Below are 23,882 nucleotides of genomic sequence, written 5' to 3'. Positions count from 1 at the left end.
ACATAGTGCCAATCTGAATATGTGTACAGTGTCTTATATTATATTATATTAATTTATTTATTTTTACCTGTAGCCCCTTTGGGGGGGCTTCCTAAAGGCTGGGGGGTTGCAAAGGTTCCCCCTCACCCCGCTGGCCTCTAGGGCCTCGCAGGCACCATTTGAGCATGTGCGGTGGCCATTTTTAAAAATAATCTTTTTTAAAAGGCCACTGAAAACAAAATGGCCACCGTGCATGCTCAAATGGCTTCTGCAAGGCCTGGCATGACCTAGGGCCTCACAGAGGCCATTTGAGCATGCACGGTGGCCATTTTGTTTTTGGCAGCCATTTTTAAAAAAATTATTTTTACAAAATGGCGCCCCCTTCAAGTGGCGCCTGGGGCACATGCCCTGCCTGCCCTACCCTAGATACGCCCCTGTCAGGAGCCCAAATATCTTGGGTCACTTGGTTTAGCTCTTTCTCTTCATGTTTCTCTGATCTAGATTGCCCCTATGAAACTCTTATTAATTCTGCAAGGGAAAAATATACAGGTAACTGTATATTGTATTGAGTGAGGCTAAGGTAGCTTTGTGGTGGGGGCAGATTTAGACTGGAGAAACAGTGAGGGGGAGAAGTTTAAATACTGGAGCCACCTTCCAGGATTGCATGAATCTTTGAAAAAAGCCAGGAAAGCCAATCAAATATCTCAGATATCATATCTGTTTTTTCTTCACAACTCTGTGAGGTAAGAGTGCTAAGAGAGAGTGGCTGGTTTGAGGTCACCCAGTGATCTTCACAGTAGAGCATGTATTTCAGGCAGCCCAGGTTTTCCTGGTCCAGCCCTATATCCACTATACCCTACAGTGCCTCCCTATGTTTTGAAACAATGCTGGCTTGAAAATAGCCAGTGATGTAGGAAATCTAAATATTTTTCATACTCCACTTGTGGCAAAATTACAAAGTCAAAAGGCATGTATGTTTTTTTGTTTTGCTTAGCAACATGAATTGCTGATGAGTCTCTTCATATATGCATACAAGGCTTGAGTTGAACAGGTAGAACAGACAGAAAGAATAACACAGGAAGTCATGGAGTATGCAAAAATTCCATGCAAAATGGTTACTTCAAATCCTTCATTTGTCTTTGGAATTATCTTGGGGCTATCTTCTAAAACATGAAAGGAGCAGCAATAACACTCGAGTAAAATTGATATGTTTGGTCATGGATCTGGGCCAACAAAGCAATATTAGACTATGGGACAACTTGATTCCATCCTGCTGCCTCCCTATATCCTGTTGCAACTTCTAAAGCTGAATCTAGATGGCAGGTTCTCCCATAGATAGTTTAATATTATAGCACTAAACTAGAAGTCAGATAAAAGTTACTTCAATGAATCAACCAGCACAAGGGTTTTCAGCTTTATTCACGGCTTTGGACTGTGGTGCTTGTGCTGTCCCACTTCAGGTCTCAGGTGAGCGAGCACATTTATGATTACTACCTCTATGACCCCTGCATATTTTAAAAAATGAAACCTTAATGTGTTACGGAGAAGATCAAGAGTACTCATTAGCTTCCTGAGGTCCACCTTTCAAGATAGCTGGTGCTAATTTCAACCTTAACAATGTAACACATGGTTACACTGTTAAAAACACATGAATGTTAAATAAGTAGTTCAAGCGTTAATAGACACCAAAGGATACAGCATTATAAGGTAATGGAACTTGAACTGTTAAGCTTTAACTCTTTCCCCCTCCAAAGCCAACCTAGCTAGTCACTAATGATAGTTATGCCAAGTTTTGGTCAGATTTTATCGCTCAGAAGGTATGTTATATAGGGTTTCCACTTACTTATTTCTTTCATGCTGGATATGAGCAAGCAATGGCCCAGATCAAACAACTGCTGTGGGAAAATACTTACGATCTCTGTCCCAATGATTCAGTTTCATGCTGTCCACTGTCTTATGGTATCTCCTATTCCTAGAGCTTCCACCAAGCCTCATACCTGGAGAACTTGTGTGTGGTGAGATATTGCAGAACTTTCACCCTAGCCAGACTCCATATACTGCCTTCCCAGTTTCTTTGGGGAAGATACTGAGGCACTCCTTTTTCTGCCAGTGTTTGTCCTTGTAATAATCTTGAGGTGGAAACTGTAGGCTGTGGATTATTATACTGTTGTTTTTATCAAGACATTTATAACTAAATAACTGCTCCTTTATTAGTTTCCTTGCCTGGAAGATCACCTGAGTTTCACATCAAACATCTACTGGTACAGGGGTTCCCAAGAGGGGATACTAGTACCCTATGGGTATTTAAATTAATGCTGCTAACTTGGCAAAGAGGCACCTTTTAACATGCTGATTCTCTTTATTTAGCAGGGGGAGCAGGGGCGTAGCAAGGTTGGAGTGGGCCCAGAGACAAGATTTTAAAATGGGCCCCCCCCAAAGTCCAGGGCCTCCGCACACCCCAGGCCCCCAAGGATTTAAGTCTCATATTCCAAAATAAGTATGCTGCCTGCAAATACATTTCACTGAATACACACACACACGTCACAATATATAGTGATATACATTGAGTACTATACATTTGTATTACTTTTAATGCCTAGAACACACTAGAAAGATGAATTATTAAAATGGGCCCCTCGCTGCAGATTAGCAAAGGAGACTTTCAACCATGCAGGGTGAACCTATGTTTGTTTTCTCAGAATTCTGAACAAATTCAGTCAAGTTTGATTGCAGGAGGTTTTTCACAGGAGGCTTTTAAAGCCCTTTAAGACACATCTCCTCTGGAATGGAGGTGCTGCATTCACATGTTGGCCAGATTTACCCTGAAGTCCCTGCAAGTTATTGGGGAGCAGTTCACACACAAGAAAAATAAAATAAAAGCACCACACATGCTTCACAGTTCTCACTCAGACCTTCTGGGTTGCAAAACAACTTGAACATAAGTGCATTTATAAATGAATGACTGAATAAATAAAATTAATAAAATACTGTTCCAGAAGTTTTTGCAATTTTCTGCCATGAAACAAGCCACTTATAGGACTTTTTAGATAGTTTTTTTTAAGTCAGCAAATTTTCCAAGCTGTTTAAAAATAAATATTCAGAGACTTCTCGGTCCCTCCCCCCCCCCATATCCAAGCCCTATGGCAAGCAGATGCCTATATAGGGGGGGGGGCGGGGCGGGAAAGGTAACCACAAAAAGGAGTTCACACTCTACCTGGCAAATGCTGGTCTGGGTTAAGCAGGGCAGCAAGAGGTCTTATGCTGCAGAGAACACTCTGGCTGCCTCCTCCTTCCTGGCTGGCTTGGGCCCTACTCGAGTTCAGGCTTCACTGCGGCCTACACGGAGGCCTCCGTGGAAGCCCCGCCCACCCGCCGATCAGCTGAGAGGCGGGAGAAAAGGAGCTCTTTGCAGCTTGCCTGCTGCTTCGATTGCGGGCCAGGAGAACAAGCAGGAGAGACGGCGAAGAGGGCAAGTGACTGAGAGGCCTTGGGGCTGGGCAGGGGGCAATGGGGAGTCACATGAGGTGCCCCTGGGGTGCCCCTCCAGGCAGTGGGGCCCCCAGACAACTGTCTCCCCTTGCCCTATCATTGTTACGCGCCTGAGGGGGAGAGTAACTGGCTCTGTCCACCCCCAACACAGTACCTCCAGTTACTGTACTGTTGCTGGTGTCTATCTTATATTTCTTTTTAGATTGTGAGCCCTTTGGGGACAGGGATCCATCTTATTTTTTTATTATTTCTCTGTGTAAACTGCCATGAGCGATTTTTGGAAGGGTGGTATAGAAATCTAATTAATTAATTAATTAATTAATTGATGGGACAAGTTTATGTGCCCCATTAATTTCAATGGGAGTATCCATTAGTCTGGATGTAAGCCTGTGACTGGAGTAACCTATTTCATAACTGTAACCTTTAAAACGTGTGCATCTGTGTGCATACAAAATCTTTACAGGTTGCCTGAGCTGAAGGCTTCTGACTGAAGCAGTACATTTCTTTAAAAAGAAACCCTGTGCTAGCAGGTAAGTGCTATCACTTGTTGCTATCACATAAGCTATCACAGATAGCTATCAGAACTGTGGTGCACTCTCTGGTAACTCCTCGGCTTGACTACTCTAAGGTGGGGCCCTTGCTCTAAGGTGGGGCTGCTTCTGTATGTAGTTCGGAAACTTCAATTGGTTCAGAATGCAGCGGCTAGATTAATATCCGGGGTGTCTCGGAGAGACCATATTATGTCTGTTTTAAAACAACTGTATTGGCTGCCAATAGGTTTCCAGGCAAAATACAAAGTGCTAGTAATTCCCTTTAAATCCTAAATGGCTTAGGACCAGGTTACCTGGGAGAACGCCTTCTTCTGCATGATCCCCACCTCCCATTAAGGTAATCAAGAGAGGTCCGTCTCCATATACCACCAGCTCGTCTGGCAGTGACTCGGGAGTGAGCCATCTCTATGGTCACTCCTGGGCTGTAGAATGTGCTCCTTATAGACATTTGTGGCTTAACATCTTTATCAGCCTTTAAAAGAGCCCTTAAGACACACTTTTTTAGCCAGACTTGTAGTAACCCCTGAATATTTTAAAATTTTTAATTGCTGTTTAAATTTTTTAATTGCTGTAATCTATTTTAATTTTTTAATTGTTGTTTAGTAGTTGGTTTTATTCTGTTTATTTTTGTGAACCATCTAGAGCCTTTGGAGTCAGGTGGTATATAAATAAATTAATAATAACAACAATAATAATGGTATGCTAGCAGTTGCAACATTTCTGTCTGTTGCTGTTAAAACTAGAGGCCAAGTGGTTATTTAGTAGAAGTGGGGTAAGTGTGGGGGCCATTGCTGATGTTCATTTTAGGAAAGGAAATGCAAGAAGTTGTTTCTGCTCCTGTTATTTTTTAATTTAATAATTATCTGTTCATATATATTCCTAATATATTGTTTGTTCTTCCTGATTTCTAGTAACCTAGATTGTGTTTGTATTTGTTTTGATGGGCCTTTGGGACATAATAAGCTTTATTAACTAGCTAATCACTGGTGGGCAGGGTTACTGGAGTAACTGTTTTCCCTTTCAGGTGCTTATTCTTTAATTTAGTTTCAATTAGTATTTCAGTTAACACAAGTAAATGAACAATGACATTTTCCTCCCTCCCTCCCTCCCTCTCCAGGAGAGGGAGCAACTCAATTGTAGGTCACGGGAGGTGGTGCAACACATTTATTTACATTAAAATATGAATTGTCTTTAGGCCTGAGCAGGGGTGGATTAAGCTCTTTGCCGCCTGTAGGCAGCCAAAGATTTGCTGCCCCAGCAGCAAGGGAGGAAGGCGGCGGGAGTTTAAATCAATTTTTAAAATGTTTAAAACTGCTGCTGCGCAGGAGTGCAGTGGTGAGAGTTCCTTTGCACCTGCCAGCCCACCTCCCAAATTATGATGGTGGCGGGTCTGGGATTGGCAAAACATATTTTTGGGCATGCAGCACAGAGAGAGCAGCAATACCCCTCCTAACCCAAGCCCGCCCACCTCCCAAATGCTGCAATCACCTGGTTTGGGGCCTTTCTGTGTGCGAGAGAGCGGTGAAACCCCTCCTAACCCAAGCCCTCCTACCTCCCAAATGACTGCAATTGCCCAACTTTCTGCGTGCACAGAAAGGCCCGAAACTGGGCTATTGCACTCATTTGGGAGGTGGGCGGGTTTGGGTTAGGAGGGGTATCACTGCTCTCTTAGCACCGCATGCCCACAAATTTGTCTTGCCCCAACCTGCCGCCATCATATTTGGGGAGGCGGGCTGGTGGGTGCGAGGGAGCTGTCACTGCCGTGCTCCTGCGTGGAGGCAGTTTTAAACATTTTAAAAAGTTTTTTTCCCCAATGAACAAAATTTGCTGTTGAGGCAATTTTTCTGCCCTAGGCAGTCACCTCTACTGCCTCTCAGTTAATCCACCAGTGGGCCTGAGCCTAAATTGTCTCAATTGTCTTTAGGCCTAGGCCTAAGGCTAAAAATCTCAGCTGATTGAGTTTTTGTTTAAAATCAGTAATGGAATTGTTTCCAAACTGGGTTACAAGTTAATACCAAAGCACACGTATATATATTAAGTAGCATCTAGATTAATCTTGTAGGAATGTGAATGCTGTTGTACTAGTGTAAGGTGCATGGGCAGCTGGAGTGGGGAAAGGGACAGCCCGTCCACCCCGACTGAGCCAATATTAATATTGAATACAACCTGTAGTGTTTTTATATCTATTTACATACATTGTATGTGTATATTTCCATTCCCCACCCCGGAAAAAGTCCTGCTGACACCCATGATAAAGATGCAGTACACAGTCATTGTGTGAGGAAATTCACCTCTATTCCAGACTAATTCTGGCATGATGAGACATCTTGCACAACCTCTTGCACAAGCCCATATATACAGGGACGGATTAATCTTTTTGCCACCTAAAGGCAGCCAAAGATTAGCTGCCCCAGGGACAAGGGTAAGGGGGCTTGGTGGGGGGAGGGAAACTCAATTTTTTTTTAACCTTTAAAAATGCTGCTGTGTGGCGGCAGCAGAGAGCGCAAGAGCACTGCCTGTCTCCTAAACCATGACAGGAGGTGAGATTGGACGCAGGTGGCAGAGCCCGTGACTAAAGAGCTTCTTACTCAAGCCTGGCTTACTCACAAATGACACCGGGGGGGGGGGGGGCGGCGGATTTTGGCCTGAGGCCTGAAATTGCCCCTCCCCGTGTCATGTGCAAGGAAGCTGGGCTTGAGTGAGGAGCTTTTTTGCTGCCGTCTCTGCCACCTGCCTCCAGCGCCCGACCTCACCTCCTGTCATGGTTTAGGAGGTAGGCGGCACTTTCATCTCCTGTTGCGCCACTGCCACACAGCAGCATTTTTAAAGGTGAAAAAAAAGGTTTAACTGGCTGCCCCCTCTTCAAGATGCCACTCCCCAAGATTTGCTGCTGTAGGCAGCTGCTTATACTGCCTGTGTAGTAATCCACCTGTGCATATATATGTGTGAATGGAGAACTCCTTGTTTATTTGTTTATTTGTCTGTGTAAACCACCCTGAGCCATTTTTGGAAGGGCGGTATGGAAATCAAATCAAATCAAATCAAATCAAATCAAATCAATCAATCAGTCAATAAAACCACACATATGTTCCTCTTCTGTCAGTGGTAGCACAACTTTGTGGCACACTGCAACTGCAAAAAGTCCTTCTGCACGTGCCAGTGTGGATGTTACCCATGTTTTAAATCAAATTTAATATCTCAACTGGTAACGTGTGTTTGTGTGTGTTGTGTGTGCTGAGTGTGAGAGAGACCTATAGAAACCATCCTAATGCTTCCCTCGACTCACCTGCAGTGGCAGCTGACATTTTTTTGTTCAGTCATCTCAGCCTCTTTGGCTCTGCTGCATGCTCCTTCATGGTTGCTAGGCAACTATTGTTGAATACATGCATAAGACATTAATTGTCTGAGCACTTAAAAAAAGCAAAATTCTTCAAAGCTGAGGACACTGTCATATCTAAAATTGGACATGTTCTTTATCACAGTCATATCTCATAGTTGGTGTGCTGTGTGTTTGTGTCAAGGGGTGAAATGAGTCACAAATTACTCAGAAATCAATCCCCAAATTGTAAGTAGCCTCATCTATGGCAATGAGTCATTCAAATAATTTTATGTCTTCTTAATATTCTGCTTTTCATTACCCGGTTTGTCATTTTATGTACTTCTGCCTGACATGCATTTGTCCTATTTTTATTTTCTTTATCACCAAGGATATAAAAGGTATATTCATAACTTATTATTTCAGCTCATTTAGAACATCTATCTCCGCAATGCATAACGGAACCAGCAAGAATTCTCATTTGTTTCACTTCAAAGGGACAGCACAGCCTCACAGCTGATGCCAAAAATCCTATGTTTCTTACTAAGTGCAGATTGTATCATGCCGTGGTTTTTTGCCCTCCCTTCCCCATCCCCCAGCATTCCAGTTTCATGAACAAGCTGTAGAGACAGTAAACACAGACTTCCATAAATTGACTCAAACTTTACCAACTAAACAACTGCAGGATCTAAAGCTAGGTAATCATTTTAATGACTAAATTCCCACTGTCATGACTAAAGCTAACACAAGACATACATAGCTAATGAAAGCACAGCATATCTCAAACAATCCCTCCACTTAATGTTTTTGATAGAACTACCAAACGATTGTGAATCAGTAGGATTCAGCGTAATGAGGATAAGAGAGTTGCTGATACAGGAATTTGTTCTACCAAGCAATTTGCTGGGATGAAATCAAGGGAGCTTTTTCCTAGAGCCGCCATTCCATTTCATCTAGAGGAAAATTAAAGGCAGATTTGGAGGGTCCTGTTTAGGCAAACATCCTTTGGAATTTCAAGGGAAGTTAAAATAATGTTGAAAATATTCATGAACACTCAGAAGAGGAAGTTTTACATACTTATGTTATTTCACCAATGCCAGAGTCATATTCTGTGAAGGGATTGCATAGCACTATGGCAAATAGGGTGTGTTCATTTAAATCCTCTCAATTTTAATCACTAAGTAAAAAGACCTACTTAAATGTCTGGTTTAAATCAGGTTTCCCATGTTGTAATTCATGTACTTTCTGAACAAATGTGCATACTAACTGGATTCAAACAAACATCTGGTGTGTTGTAGGTCCATAAATGCTCTATCTAGAGAAGTGATAATCTGTAGCCACAAGATGAACTGCATATTACTATAACCTCTTCCACCTGGCTTTCCAGTCAGGTGCAGGAGTATAGTAACAGCTGCTCATGATAAGGTAATAAATGACTAGTTCCCTATGTTAAGGTTAGTCCTGGGCTATGTACAGCTGTAAATTTGGACCTGTGAAGTATCCCTGAATCAATGACCGGAGCTAAGCTACAGAAGATTTGCTCAGTTGACCAAGCTCTTAGCATTGACACAGCGGTGGCTCTTACCTGAGGGCAGAGTAGGCAGTGCCCACTAGTAATGTGCATGAACCGGTCTGCAGGCCATGTTAGAGGCCTGCGAAATGGTTTGCGCATGGCATGGTCTGGCGGTCCGGCACCGGGGGGGGGGGAGTTGTACTTACCCCTCTCGCCGTTTCCCCCCCTCCAGTGCTCCATTTGTGAGTAAAAATTTCGGGGCGGCAGCGTTCTTCCCTGCCACCCCGCCCGCTTGTTGTCTGCCCAAAACAGAAGTAACTACTGCGCATGCACGCACAGCGCATGTCACAGTGATGTGCGTGGTGGCAGCGCACACATGCGCAGCAGTTACTTCCATTTTGGGCAGACAATAAGGGGGCAGGGGCGGCAGGGAGGAACGCTGCCACCCTGAAATTTTTACTCACAAATGGAGTGCCGGAGGAGGAAAAGTGGCGGGAGGGGTAAGTACAACCCCCTGCCCTTAAAGCGACACCCCCCTGGTGTCGGACCGTACCTCCACAGTCCGTGCACACCCCTAGTGTCCACCTGAAAATATTTGTCAACCATTTTACCTGATCTGAATGTCTTCAGTAACAATTTATCTGACTGCCTCCCTGTCTGTGCCTCTTCCCAGAGTTGTTCAGATTTGAATAATAATGAGACAGGAGCCAAATACAATGCTTGCCTTTGTTTTCAGAAGGTAGGTGGAGCTTAAAACGCCCTGAGCACCAAGGTGTCATGCTGATTAACTCTTCAGGCAGCCAATCAGATGCCCAGAGGGTGGGGAAGTCTTTTTCTTTTAACTACTTGTTGTATTATATTCAGTAATCTTTTGCAGATTGTTTGGATATTTGTCCCAAGGGGAACCCTGTAGAGAATGCAGGGGAGGAGTCGAGAGGGAAAGGGAAGGAGAAAATGGAGTTGTTGCTGAATAAACCTTTAGCTAAATTGACTTAAGATTTCCTTGTGTGTATAAGGGAAGCAGCTAGAAAACACTACTCAGAAGAATCAATTACCATTTTGTTTACAGAGCAGGCTGGCTGGCCTGCTATTGGTAAGTCTGATCTTTTGCTGGCTTCCTTGTGTTTGTTTGGTGGGGAGGAATGCAATCTCTGCTTTCTCTTCCTTGCTCTCTGATCTGTATACAAAGCATTATGGCCCATTCCCAAAATGAGAGGCCATAAAACACTGGAAGGAACAGCAAACTGTAAGACTGGACTAATTAGATTAGAAACTGACATAAGAAGCCAGAAAGTTCTTTTAGGCATATGCATGGATTTCTGAGTCTAAACTATGTTTCAAATAGTTGCAGAAGTGGTTTTCCATGTGGGTGTGGTGTATGTAGAGAAGGAATAGATTCTGTTGGAAGAAACATAATTTTAAAAATTCATTTGGTATGCAGAGAGCTAACCAGGTTTTTCTCTGGATTGTGGCCAGTATCTGTAATATTAATATCTCCCACTGGCGGTTTTGGTTTATTGGGCAGGGATCAAGGCAGGGGCGTAACTACCATTAGGCAAGGGGAGGCGGCTGCCTGGGGCCCCCCACGCCTCAAGGGATCCCCCAAAGGCAAGTCAAATGTGAAGTGAGTGTGTGTGTATCAGCGAGGGGCCCACTTTAAAATTTTGTCTCTGGGCCCACTCCAGCCTTGTTACGCCCCTGGATCAAGGAAGTGATCTCTGTTTTTAAAAAAACATGTGTTGCTTACTGGGATTAACACACAGGCTAACTGATGGGCACCCAAGGTGGGCAGAGAGTGGCACCCAGCTGTTCTGTAGGTATGCAGTAGGGAGAGGGTGTCCCCGTGCAACTTTGTTTCCTATGGTGTCCTCTAAGTTACGGGAGATGGTTCATAGCTGCAGCCAGGGCTGTCCTTAGGGAATTGCAAGCAGGGCGACTGCCCTGGGCCCTGCTCTTTTAACGCCCATTAAAATTAACTGCAAGGGGGGCCCACACTGGCTGATTTGACCCCGGGGCCCACACCCCACCAGGGCGCTTTAAGGATGGCCCTGGCTGCAGCAAGCATCATTGAAAAACCTGTGATTTTTCTATTATTTATGTATGCATTTATGAAATAGGGAGGCGGAGCTGCCCTTGAAATTTCAGAATGCATTTGTTCTCCACTTCTGTAGCTGGTCTCTCTCTGCTTTACTGGTGGTTTCTGTACATTTGTTTGCTTTTACATGTATAGCCTGTGCTTCCTCCAAGAAACTCAGAGTGGTGCATATGGTTACATTTATCCTCCAAACAGCCCTATGAGGAAGGTTATGCTGAGAGATAAGTGCTTGTCCCAGAGTCACCCAGTGAGTTTCATGGCTGAATGGAGATTTGAACTTGGATTTCTCCAGTCTAGTCCAGCATACTAACCACTGTGCCACTCTGGCTCCAAGTTCTTTCTGGTTGTTGTTGTTGTTGCTGTTGTTTATTAGAACTATTCATTTTTTAAATAATCAGGCAGACAGAGCTGCCCTGATTACTCCAGAAAGCATTTACTCTCCACAGAAGCAGCCTTTTGTAGCTGGTCTGTGCTTTACTTGTGGCTTGTACAGTTCCTTTCCTGTGCATGTGTGTGTGTTTGTGTTTTATCTTGCTGTGTTAGATACAAATCTACACACTACTGTAGTCTTGCTAAGCACTATAAAGCAAGCAATATTTTCCATATTTCTCTGTATCTCTGCTGATGAGCAATTGAGATTTCTGTGCTTGTGTGTGTTTGTATTTTGATCCCACTCATTAGCTACAAATTTGAACTTTGCCAGTTATTACGAAAGCACCTGCCTAATCCTGGCTCCAACTCCACAGCTGCCCACAATTGGGTCCACCTCTCACTACCTGTGGCTCCACCCATCATCTGCCCTGCCTAGCACTCCCCCACCCCAAGTACCAGGGACCACCCACCACCACTGCATTTATACCAGGCCTGTCTAATCCAGAAACTTTATTTAGCAGGGGGAGAGCAACTGGCCCTATCCATCTCTAGCATAGCATCCCTCCCGTGGCTGTTGCTGGTGTCTATCTTATGGTTTGTTTGTTTTTAGATTGTGAGCCCTTTGGAGACAAGGAGCCATTTTATTTATTTATTTATTTATTCATTCATTCATTCATTTATTTATGTATAAACTACTTTGGGAACTTATGCTGAAAAGTGGTATATAAATATTCATCTTGTTCATAAGCTTAATACTGCCTGCCAGTCACAGGGGTCCATGTTACATTCAGTACACATTCTGTATTGTAGCAGAAAAGGGTGCTGAGGCCTGAGCACATGCAGACACAGGTAATTCTAGGCCAATCTCCAGCTTCAGAATATATGATTCCTAGTTTAAACCCAGGAGTCTGAATGGCCTCAGGCATAAATGAATGGCTTTCCACATGGTTAGAGCCACCAAGTGGTATATTTTTAAGCATCTACCATGTGGCAGGCATTCAACTGAAACCATCCCAAAATAATCCTCCTTGACAAGTTTATTAGGCTCACTCCTTTCAACTTTCCTCCCACTCTTCCTAAAGGGTTGGAAATTGACTGTTTAAAACCCAAGTCATTGTCATTCTCCTCCTTTACTCACTGGTTGCTAACACACACTCTTAAAATAATGCACTAATTAAGATTATTATACAAAAGTTCCAGGTGAATCAAGAGAGAGGTGGGAAAGCAATCTAAAAGCTATTTAAAACTCACATCGGGTCTTTGCTTGATTTTTGAGCTCATATTAGTCAACATACTTCAGCCAAGTATGGTATGAAGTATTTTAAAATGGTATAATTAAGTAACATTTTCTAGCTTTGACTCAGTCCCAAAGAATAAAATAAGAGCATTTCTCACAGTCTATAATGATCCTAATGTTCTAAGTATTTTAGTGAAAATAACAAGCAAGTAATATTCCAAAAATATACTGGAATTTTAAAGATGCACTCTGTACATACACATAACTGTATATGTTGACACTATCCAAATGTGTTCAGACTGCAGGCTTCAGGAGGAAAACGAGTTTAAACTTTTGGACAATATTACTGCAACATAAAACAAAAACGATTGAAACTACTGTTAGCTATCCATGTTCTTCCCCCATTTGTCACTATGTTGCAGCATCATTTCCCAATTACCCCCAATTTCTGCTGAGTTAGCCAGTTCCTTAAAGGCCCAGCCATAAAACGTATGGACTAATTGTTGAGCAGAACGGAGGAGCTATTAAAACGGCAGTACTCCAGCACTTCCAATGGAACTCAATTATTTCTACATGATTGGTTTTGTAGGCCTCTAACTCATGCACTGATGCTCTAAGATAAATTAACCCTTTCATTTTGACACAAACATTATTCAGAGATTGCAACAGGAATTGAAACATGCTTCTTCAGGCCTTTTTAAAGGTGCAGAGGTGACGTGCCAAATCCCAAAGGTCACAATTTATTTGACTCAAGAGACTAGTTGGGCTGTTGAGTAAAGCCTTTAATAAACTTGTATTTGATTTCCAAAATCACCATCTTTTCCAATTCCATGCTCCATCATATTAGGCTTGTTTGAGAATGTTTACAAAGTGTTACGAACTGTAACACATGAGACTGTTCCCTCCTAAACAGCCATTAAGGAGAAAGCCTGAAATGTACACATTTCAAAAATTACTTTGCAAGCACAAAGTCCTTTCCCAGATGTTTTACATTTTGAATTTCCCAATAAATGAATAACATGCTAAGAAAGCAAACAAGAGCTGACATTATTTAGTCTAAAGTTCTAAAATGGCGTAACATCTGTAGTGAAAAACTATTTTGAATAACTATATTTAACTATCCACAGTGCTCAATTAGAACCCAAACTAGTTTGCTTTACAATCCACTTCCAGGACTTTAAAAGGTTGGAGGCAGGCAACAGTTTTTAAGGGAGTTGAAAGAGGCTTAAGGGAGATTTTGCTTTCTGTGATTTATACACACATTTCTTTTGTTCCTGGTTAAAAATCCTCTGGTCAAACAGGACTTGCAGGTTTTTGAAATAATACAAAATCCTGCAAAATCTGATTAAGAGTGAAAAGTGGGATGAGCATGCACACTCCAAGCAGCAATATCTCTTTCAACTCTCTGAAAAAACTGTCGCCTCTATCCAGCCAAATGAACAAAATGATTTAATTTTTTGTAATGTATTTTAATTGTTCAAGACCTCCAACAGCCCCACATTAATAAAAGGAATCAGCTTTTAAAAAATCTTGTAGTTTTCATATACATGGGCGTGGACACAACTATATTTTCAAAAGAAAAATCCATGATCCCATATATGTCCCAGGGCCAAACTAAATGTTACACAAGGGTGCATGAACACTGGAGTGTATTTTTTTAAAAAAAACCAAAACCCAGCTTTGGCTCCAAACAGGAGCCAAAGAGCAATGGGAAGGAGGTTGCTTAACCCTCTCCTTTCCTTCTGTTTGTCTATTTAAAATCCATCCCTTCCCCCAAAGTTATTTCCCACCCACAGAGGAAAAAATACAATATTTCCATATATTTAAGCTCTCCTGGAAGGAAAACAGCATGGGTAGGGTTGACAACTCTGACTATGACCTTCTGAATAGGTCAAGCTATTCCAGGATGTAAACAAACTGCTAAGAGCGGTACAGCCTACCACCTGTTCTTTGGATCCTTGCCCAACATGGCTGATTTCATTTTGCAGGGAGGTTGTTGGAGCTGGCCTAGCTGATGTCATTAATACCTCATTGAGGGATGGCAGGAGGCCATCTTGTCTGAAGGAGGTGGGGTTAGACTTCTTCTTATGAACCCACTCTGGATCCCCTGGTGACGGATAACTATAGGCCAGTCTCCAACCTCCCATGGTTGGGTAAGATGATTGAGAGGGTGGTGGCTAAGCAGCTCCAAGTGGTCTTGGAGGAAACTGATTATCTCTAGATCCATTTCAAACTGGCTTTGGAACTGCTATTGGGTTGAGACGGCCTTGGTCAGCCTGATAAATGACCTGGGAATTGACAGGGGGAGTGTGACTCTGCTGGTTCTTTTGGATCCCTCAGTGGCTTTCAATACCATTGACCACTATATCCTTCTGGATCGCCTGAGGAATTTGGGGCTAGGAGGCACTGTTTTACAGTGGCTGTGCTCCTATGTCTTGGGTAGACATCAGATGGTGGCGCTTGGTGAGTTGCTCTTCAGAATGGGAGCTGCTATATGGAGTCCCTCAGGGCACTATTCTATCACCAATGGTTTTCAACATCTACATGAAACTGCTGGATGAGGTCATCATGGGATTTGGTGCTGGGTGTTATCAATATGCTGAGAACACCCAAATCTTTAACAATTTAACAAATCAATAACAATTTCTCCTTGTTATCAATTTCAGGAAATGGCATTAGCTCCTTAAACGCCTGCCTACAGGCAGTAATGGACTGGATGAGGGATAATAAACTCAAGCTGAATCCAAGCAAGATGGAGATGCTCCTGGTTGGGGGTCGTAATCTGCAAGATGGGATAGAACTTCCTGTTCTTGACAAGGTTACATTCCCCACAAAGAACAGGTTTGTAGCTTGGGAGTGCTCTTGGACCTGGGACTCACCCTGATGCCTCAGGTTGAGGCTGTGGCCAGGAGCACTTTTTACCAGCTGCCATTGATTCAATCTTTCCACCTGTTTCTTGAGGAGAATGATCTGAAAACAGGGGTACACCAGCTGGTAACCTCTAGGTTCGACTACTGCAAATGCACTCTATGTAGGGCTGCCTTTGTACATAGTTTGGAAACTTCAGTTAGTTCAAAATGTGGCAGCCAGATTGGTCTCTAGGGTACCTGGAGGCTTTCCAGACATGGCTTTTAATTCAAATCCACTCCGGATTAGAGTGTGCCAGTCCACATATTTGTTTTGTTTACCTCAAGGTCCCTGCGGGCTATCAGGGACAAGTCCACACCTGACTCTGCTCCCCCCACCCCCCGTTAAGAATTACTGCATATTCTTGCTTGGCCTGAATTATGTCTGGGGTAAAAAAAATCCTCTATTTGCAGCAGGTTTTTTTAAGCCGAGCTTTCTGGTATTCCCCACTGCTTGTGTGGAGTGGCCATTGGCAGTAAATTGGCTTTTTTCAAAACACAATGAAGGGGAGTTTGACAGCTCTGTTGTCTGCTCTGAGTGATTTGCAATGGTGAGCGCTATGGGCGGAGGACACAGAGTTTAGTTTGGGTGCCAGCTATCACTGCTTCCAACTCCCAAGCACTGAGCAAAACACCATCTGACTCTAACTGAAAGCCAAGCGAGGGGGCTAGAAAGGGGGGAAACGGCCCCCTCCCTCTTCAGAAGTTCCACTGCCGCCACTGTGGAACAAGAGAAGGGAGGAGCATGCAAGATGCTGGTTCTGCATAAGGGGGGGGGACAGCCCCCCTCCCTCCTCAGAGGATCCGTTGCCGCCATAGAGCAAGAAGAGGAGTGGAGGAGCATGCAAGATGCTGGTTCTGCATCACTAGGCAGTGTGTGATCATTGGGTGGGGGAGGCAGTGAATTGGAGACACCAGCTTGGAACCAGGGTACCTGTCGGACTGCATTCGCCCATATGAATCTGCCCAGGGCCCTCTGCTGATGATCTCGGGCCCTGCTCATGACCCCACCACTAACAAAGATCTGGTTGGCGGGGACTAGATTGATTAATTGATTTCTATACCGCCCTTCCAAAAATGGCTCAGGGCGGTTTACACAGAGGAATAATAAATAAATAAATAAATAGAGACTAGAGACAGGGCCTTTTCGGTTGTGGCCCCTCAGCTTCGGAACACCCTCCCTGAAGAGCTTCGCCATGCTCCCTCCCTCAGTGTTTTTAAAAAACATCTTAAAACGCACCTTTTCAAGGAGGCTTTTAATGCTCCATTTTTTTTTGTTATATCTGGTAGGTTCTTTAGCTTTTTATAATTTTCATTTTTAATTTGAACCTAATAATGATTGTGGTTTTTAATCTGACAACATTTTTGTTTGTTTAATTTAGTTAATTTTATTACTTTTATTGTATCTTGTGTCTATCTTATTGTTGTGAGCCGCCCCAAGCAGCAGTGCACTGGAGGGGCAGGGTATAAATATGTTAAATAAATAAATAAATAAATAAATAAATAAATAAATACCAAGGAAATGCAAGTTTTCTGCAAAAGATTCAGTAGGGGAGCAGCTGCTGCTTTCCACTAAAGTCTTTGGGGTCTAAATAATAGATCTTTGTCCAGCCGGCTTCTCAGCTCACAAGCAGAAAGTTCCTTCAGAAGCAGTTTCCTCCTCCTCCTCCTCCTCCTCCTCTCCCCTGCCTCATTCTGCTCCCCTTGCAGTAGCACAGGCAGAGAGAGGCAGAAAGAGAGAAAGCTGCACAAAAGCTTCAGTGAATTTCAGCAGCCCCTTCTCTCCATGACAAGCCACCTGGGATGACTGCTTCTTAACCCTCAATTTCCTCTGCACACTCTCCCTCTTGCTCCCTCTGTCAAACTAACAAGAACAGTGCAAAGATCACAGCAATTGCGGAAAGAAGCTGACCCCATGTGGGCTATCCCATTTAATTTCTGAAGTAAACATCTTGCGAATCTGCTGCGAAGTAGATTCACTCTTCAGATACCCCAAGGCATAAAGCCATGTGTGAAAAACCTCCTGGAGAGACCACATTGTGCCTGTTCTGAAACAGTTGCACTGGCTGACGATATTTTTCCGGGCAAAGTACAAAGTGCTGGTTATTATCTTTCAAGCCCTGAATGGTTTAGTTCCGGGTTATCTGAGAGAGTGCCTTTCTCTACAAGATCCCCACCACTCATTGAAATAATCAGATTATTTCAGGTGCCACTGGTTCATCTGTCTTCAGGTGCCACTGGTTAATTTGGTGGCAACCTGGCATAGGGCCTTTTCACCTGTCTCCCCTAGGTTGTGGAATGCACACCTCATGAATATGAGGGGATTATCCTGGAAGCTTGTAGGAGAGCCTTAAAGACCCATTTTTTAAGACTGTCTTTTAATGATATTTAGTTTGAATGTGAATTTTAATCTGCTTTTAAATTGTTTTAATTGGTATGTATTTTATTTTATTTTATTTTTTTACTGTAAACCACCCTAAGCAACTTTAGGAAGGGCAGTATATAAATAGAATGAATTAATAAATAAGTAATTTTGATGCAATGAGTAAGGAACAAGAACTTTCACATCTTCCCCCAATTCAAGGTGCCACCTTAATTGGCACAGCGGAAGAAATGCTTGACTAACAAGCAAAAGGTTGCTGGTTCGAATCCCCACTGGTACTATATCGGGCAGCAGCAGTATAGGAAGATGCTGAAAGGCATCATCTCATACTGTGTGGGAGGAGGCAATGGTAAACCCCTGCTGTATTTTACCAAAAAAAACCCACAGGGCTCTGTGGACGCCAGGAGGACGGCACACTTTAACTTTACCCAATTCAGTTTTCCAGGATTTTCCTGATGCCGCTTCATTGTTTGTTTGTTTATTAATCATATTTCTATACCACCTGACATGTGCCTCCCTAGGTGGTGTACATGTTAAAATACAACAAATATAAAAAGGATACAATGATTAAAATGAGTATGATATAAACCAATTAAAATTAACTGAAAGCCTGAGAAAACAGGTGCATCTTAAAGGTCTTTTTAAAGAACAGCCAGAGTTGGAGAAACTCTTATTTTAACAGGGAGTGCATTCTAGAGCCCCGGGGCAGCCACAGAGAAGGCTATGAAAAAAACATGTTGGCTAGCTGGCTCACTGGGCAGGCACCAGGGCACCTGTCACTGCAGTGTCACTGGCTGCTACTGGGCACAGTTAGCGGGGGAAGCAGAGGGAGAGGAGATTTCACCGAAATCAGAGGAAGGAGAGAGAGGAGAGCACGCAGTGACTCTTGTGACAAGTGTACACAAGGCAGCACACACCAGCCAGCTGAAGTGGCCATTTGTAGGCACAACCTCATTGTGTTCCTGCCTCCTGTATTGCAGGAGGGGAATTTGTTGTGAAATCTGTTGCTGACTCTGCACATTTGCAAGCAGCGCAAGGCAGTGTTCAGAGGCCATGATGAAGCTGGTTCCAAGTGGCAGCAGGGGTGGTAGTGGTGTAGTAATAGTGGGTGGGCACGACTTACTCACGGTCACAGAGGCTGGCACAGTGGTCAACTTCACTGCCTCCAATAATGTGCTGCTGAGGCGACCACTTCACCACACCTCATTAAGAAGCCAGTCCTATTAAAGTCTGCTGGATTGCTATTAACAGTCCCCAGGAATTCAGTGCCGATTCCAGAAGATCTGAGCCAATCAGAGAGTGCTGACAATCCTAAGCACAGGGGTGGTGGTGGGCAGTCAATTTTGAGTCACGGTTGGTTTCTTGCCTCTAACTGGCAGCCTCCCCCAGTGGCCTTTCAGTGGAAAAACAAACCATTGGGAGACTCTTTGCATGTCTCCAATGTAACGATTAGCTTGGCCTTCAGTCACTCAGGCAAGACTGAAAGCATTTGAAACCATGCCAAAATGAGGTCTTCTGCAAATGGTACTTCTGACCCTTTTCATAACTGACTTCAATCTTTATTAAAATCTCTGTATAAAACTTCAGATCTGTCTCCCACTTCACCCTCTTTTATCTGCTTTATAAATACCTAATATTCACTCATTACCCAGAAAAAGTTTCACTACATTCTATAATGCGAGGGTCTCTTTTCACTTGCAATGGCTTATGAAATGCCTTTAATTAAAAAACCCAGAAGAATTCTAAATCTGGTTTGCAGACTAATTTCCAAGGCACTCTGGTGTGCTGTCTCCTTTTTAAAAAGTCCTACAAGATCCATGTAAATTTATGCAAGTTCCATAATAATCTCATTTTCCTTGTTGCATTTGATCTAAATAATACATGAAATGCACTCTCTCTTTTTCTTCTCTCTCTATTTTAAAATTAGGTTTGCATTACTAAAATCTTCATCTTCGCCATTTGTCTTAAGACAGAGATCAATGTTTCCCTCCCACTAGTCGCCAGAGCAGACTCTCCTTCTATAACACAGTCACTACTAAACCTACTAGCAGCAAGGAGCTAAGTGTTACCCTTCGAGAGACAAATCAAAGCTTTGATCCTTCTTATGTTGCTCTGACAAAGATAAGGATGAAAAAAGACACATGCAAATTATTTTGGCTAAGAGTAATTAACTAATTGCGTGTTGAGAAAAATTAAACAAATTTTCGCATGAGTCACTAAATGTGCTTTTTGTTCTTTGTTCAACTTTCAGGCACATCCTGTGTGTTTCCTTTCTTGCTTTAAAGAAATACACACTGGAGAATATGCTTAGCATTTGGAGCTAAGGGGACTGGCACATTAATGCAAAGTTTATTTAAAATGTGGCATGACAAGAAACTCAAAACTTGCTGACATGCTTTCCTCCCATTCTAGAACTATCTTTTTTACTACTTCCTTCTAGACCAAGCCTGCTCAACTTAGGCCTCCCAACTGTTTTTGGACTACAACTCCCATAATCCCCAGCCACAGTGGCCAATAGCTAGGGATTATGGGAGTTATAGGCCAACATCTGTAGAAGGGCCAAAGTTGAGTGGCAATCTGGCAACCCAACACTGCACTGTCTGGAAGGAGGGTGTTGAAGGGCTTGTGCCCGCTTCCTACTTACATCAAAATACTGTACAAGATACACAGGAAGAACACCCAGAATGTTGGGGGGCAATATGCTAAATCATTGTAAACCGCTTAGAGAGCTTCCAGCTATAGAGTGGTATATAAATGTAAGTGCTATTGCTATTGCTATTGCTATTCTCCCATAACAACTTTCCTGCCTCCTTAGGAAGAACCCTAGCACATTTCAACTGCTTCCACAAACCATATAATGACAGGTCACTGTTAAATATTTCAACTGAGTGTATTGCAATTATCAGCATTGCTAATATGAAGTAAACAAATTAATGAATGTACCAATTCAAGCTGCTTGGAGTGTATATGAACTTGGAAGCAGAAATGGGGAAGGATATTTACTAGGGCTGTCAACTGATTAAACACCTTCCTTTTAGCCTCAATGAACTGATAGCAGTTAAATATATTTGCATATGACAAGATCTGCAATATAGATCTTGAAGGAAATGTGAGATAACTTACAATTTAGTAAACAAAGCTACCATCTGCTACCATAAAGATAAGGTGCACTTTTTATGACAGTAAACACACCAGAACCAAAACAGCTTCAGAAAATAAACTAGTGTGCACTTAACACATAGACCCACCAGTTAAAATTTATCTTCACTGCTTAATCAGCTACTTAGAGTTCCAAGGCTGTTTTGAGTGTTTAAAGTGCTTCACAAATATCATCACAGTAATCCTTACAACAACCTTGTAAAGGATGTCAATACTATTACACCCATATTACAGATGGAGGAACTGAGGCTGAGAGAGCATAGTGGCTTGCCTATAGTGAATTCACAGTTCAGGTGAAATCTGAACTGGGCACTTCCCAGATTACAATTTGTGGCCTTATATAATGTGCTTGACCCAGTTTAAATTGATTAGTATACAGATTAAACAAACTAAATGGATTGCCATTGGGGAGAGAGCCTTTTCAGTAGTGACCACCCACCTGTGGTGGAGCGCCCTCTATAGGGAGACCTGCCTAGTCTTCTGTTCCGTTGGACATTTGGCTTGATTTGATTCTTTTATATTGGTTCCTGCTGACTCTTTACTGGTTTTAACTGCTTTTCCGGTTGTTTTAGTATTTTTAGTTTTTTATGTGTGTTTGTTTTTCAATTTGTATTATTGTTTAGATTTGATTTTAAATGTTGAGGCACATTATTTTGTTCTGCTGTCTTATCTTAAACATGTTTGCTAGGAAGTGCAGGCACGAAGGGCTTAGTACGTAGCAGCCTTAGCCTCATTACCATGGTTGGATTAAAAGGAATGATAAATAACACTTCCAGCTCTACCCTAATTGATAATAACCAAGTGTTCTTTGGAAGGAACAAAGTACAGCTTCCACTGAACTCAGGTAAGCTTACAAATGGGCCTGTTCCTAAAAGAGCATTAGCTAAAATTACATTGGGTTTCATTGGAAGAGAGCCTCAAGTGCTGACATGCAGTATGTGTCATGTGATACATAATAATACTCTTAAACCAGTCTTGACATAATATCTCCAAAGCATAATAACCACAAATGACTGCTTTAGTTAAGAACTAGCCAGAAGCAAAATAGAGCCATGTAAAAGTAGCTTTAGCCATAAATACCTCAACAATATTTTATGCCACTTTGTTTAAAAAAGAAAGAAAGAAAATTAAAAGAGTCCCATAATAATTAATGGGGAGCGGGGGGCGGGGATACATGCCATGTTATTTACTATTGTACAGGGGTTGTGAATGGTTATTTCATGGCCCCACAGCTGCCAATGCTGTAAATTATGCAGGCACCAAGAAGCATTACAGAGAAATAATAGCAATTTAAACTAAAGCTGACGTAATTCATGATAAACAGTCATTGGAAAATATTACGTTGTTGTCTCCCCATTTTTTGTTTTTTTAAGTAGGCTTAATCTGAAGAATGCAACCATATTCTGACATAAATCGCTTCTCTTTTCCATTGTGTTAGCTTTAGGAATGTTGGCACTTAGACTGGATGAAAAAAAAAACACCATCTCTTCTGTTCACAATAATTACTGATCTCACAGTATGAAGACCTCAGGGAATGTAACAATGTAAATTTGATAGTGTGATTGATTGAAAACGCTTCCAAACACAAAACACAACAGGCCCTTCAAGGGCTTCCAAAACAAAACACAAAAGGCACACAGGGTGGTCCGAGTTAGGGGCAAAAATTTGGTATAACATATAAACAAAGATGCTCTCTAAAGAAAGCACATGTGACAGAAGGCTTAAAAGAACAGCCCCCCCACCACACACACACACACAATATGAGGGCAATTTGGTTCAGATGTTCACCAGAATCAAGTTGTAGCACACAACAACCATGAAGAAAGCCTTAAGCACCCCTTTTCATATTTCATGCTCCTAGGAAACATGTAAAGAAGAGGTTACCTGATTGAATACCATCCTGCTTCTCAACTGTGGTGCAGCTCCGCACAACTGCCCCTCTACGCTACTATGCTAAGCAAGCTGCTGCTGCTGTGTCAGAAAACAGAGGTACGCTGCACAGAGGACAGTCTTGCAGCCCTCTCCTTCCAAAGTGTATTTCACACCAAAGAAGGACACTCCCTCTTCCTTCAAGAGCCTCAAAATCATACCTTCACTGAGGCTTTGCAACAGGCAAATGTTTTTTTACATTGTGTATTTTATGTAAAATATTCATATGCTGCCTTTCAAATAAAAAAAAATCAAGACAGTTTACAATGTAAAACACATTGTAATTTACAATTACAAAAACACCACAGTAGTTAGAACTGGCTGATAAAAACTAAAAGTATTTAAAAGGCCAGAAGAAGAAAATAGTCCTCAGCAGGATAACTGTGTAGGTGACAGGCAAACCTCTCTGGGGAGAGATTTCCATAAATGGGGAACCACAATTGAAAAGGTCCTTTCTTCAGTCACCACCCACTGCATTTCAGAAGGTAAGGGCACCATCATGGGAGCAGTAGTTCCTTCAGGTCCCAAGCCATGTAGGGCAGTACCAGCATTCTAAATTGTGCTTTTAAAAAAATGTACCCAGAGCCTGTGGTTCATTGGTTCATGAGTCACTTAAAAGCCAGTTTTTCAATATATTTTAAAATAAGAGTTGACAGTCAGGGATGCCAATGCTTGAACCAGACACCTCAGGATTTGACTTTGAGACCTATCCTCGCAGACTACTGTGAATGATGTATGTATGCTCAGGCCTTAGGGCTCTCTTCAGGTGCAGAGGATGAAGAGGGCTGTGCAATATTAGCCCCCATCGTGATTGGCAAGCAGTAGCCAGGCCACATATAAATGATGGTACCCTGGTCTTCTGCCTTTGCTTGGTGGTTGATGGGCAAAGCATTACCTTCTGCTAGCTACCTTCTGCTTCCCCCTGCTAACTTGGCAAAGAGGCACCTTTTACC

At 42.6% G+C, this 23,882-nt stretch overlaps 1 protein-coding gene and 1 long non-coding RNA gene across 5 annotated transcripts in view; one reads left to right on the top strand and one right to left on the bottom strand.

The window, feature by feature from the left end:
- ARID5B (AT-rich interaction domain 5B) overlaps positions 1-23,882 on the bottom strand; it is a 276,705-nt gene that overhangs the window by 108,758 nt on the left and 144,065 nt on the right. The gene's annotated exons all lie outside the window — the stretch shown is intronic.
- Positions 3,931-23,143, top strand: LOC128350476 (uncharacterized). Of its 2 annotated transcripts, none has more exons than XR_008319348.1 (3): positions 3,931-3,998; positions 21,689-21,844; positions 22,862-23,143. It is a non-coding gene; the product is annotated as an uncharacterized LOC128350476 (long non-coding RNA). The 2 variants fall into 2 exon arrangements; XR_008319347.1 differs by lacking the exon at positions 3,931-3,998 and adding an exon at positions 6,724-6,792.

Source organism: Hemicordylus capensis, chromosome 3, assembly GCF_027244095.1.
Source record: "Hemicordylus capensis ecotype Gifberg chromosome 3, rHemCap1.1.pri, whole genome shotgun sequence".
In the NCBI taxonomy this organism is placed as follows: Eukaryota; Metazoa; Chordata; class Lepidosauria; order Squamata; family Cordylidae; genus Hemicordylus; species Hemicordylus capensis.
This window is presented reverse-complemented; position numbering and strand designations above follow the sequence as displayed.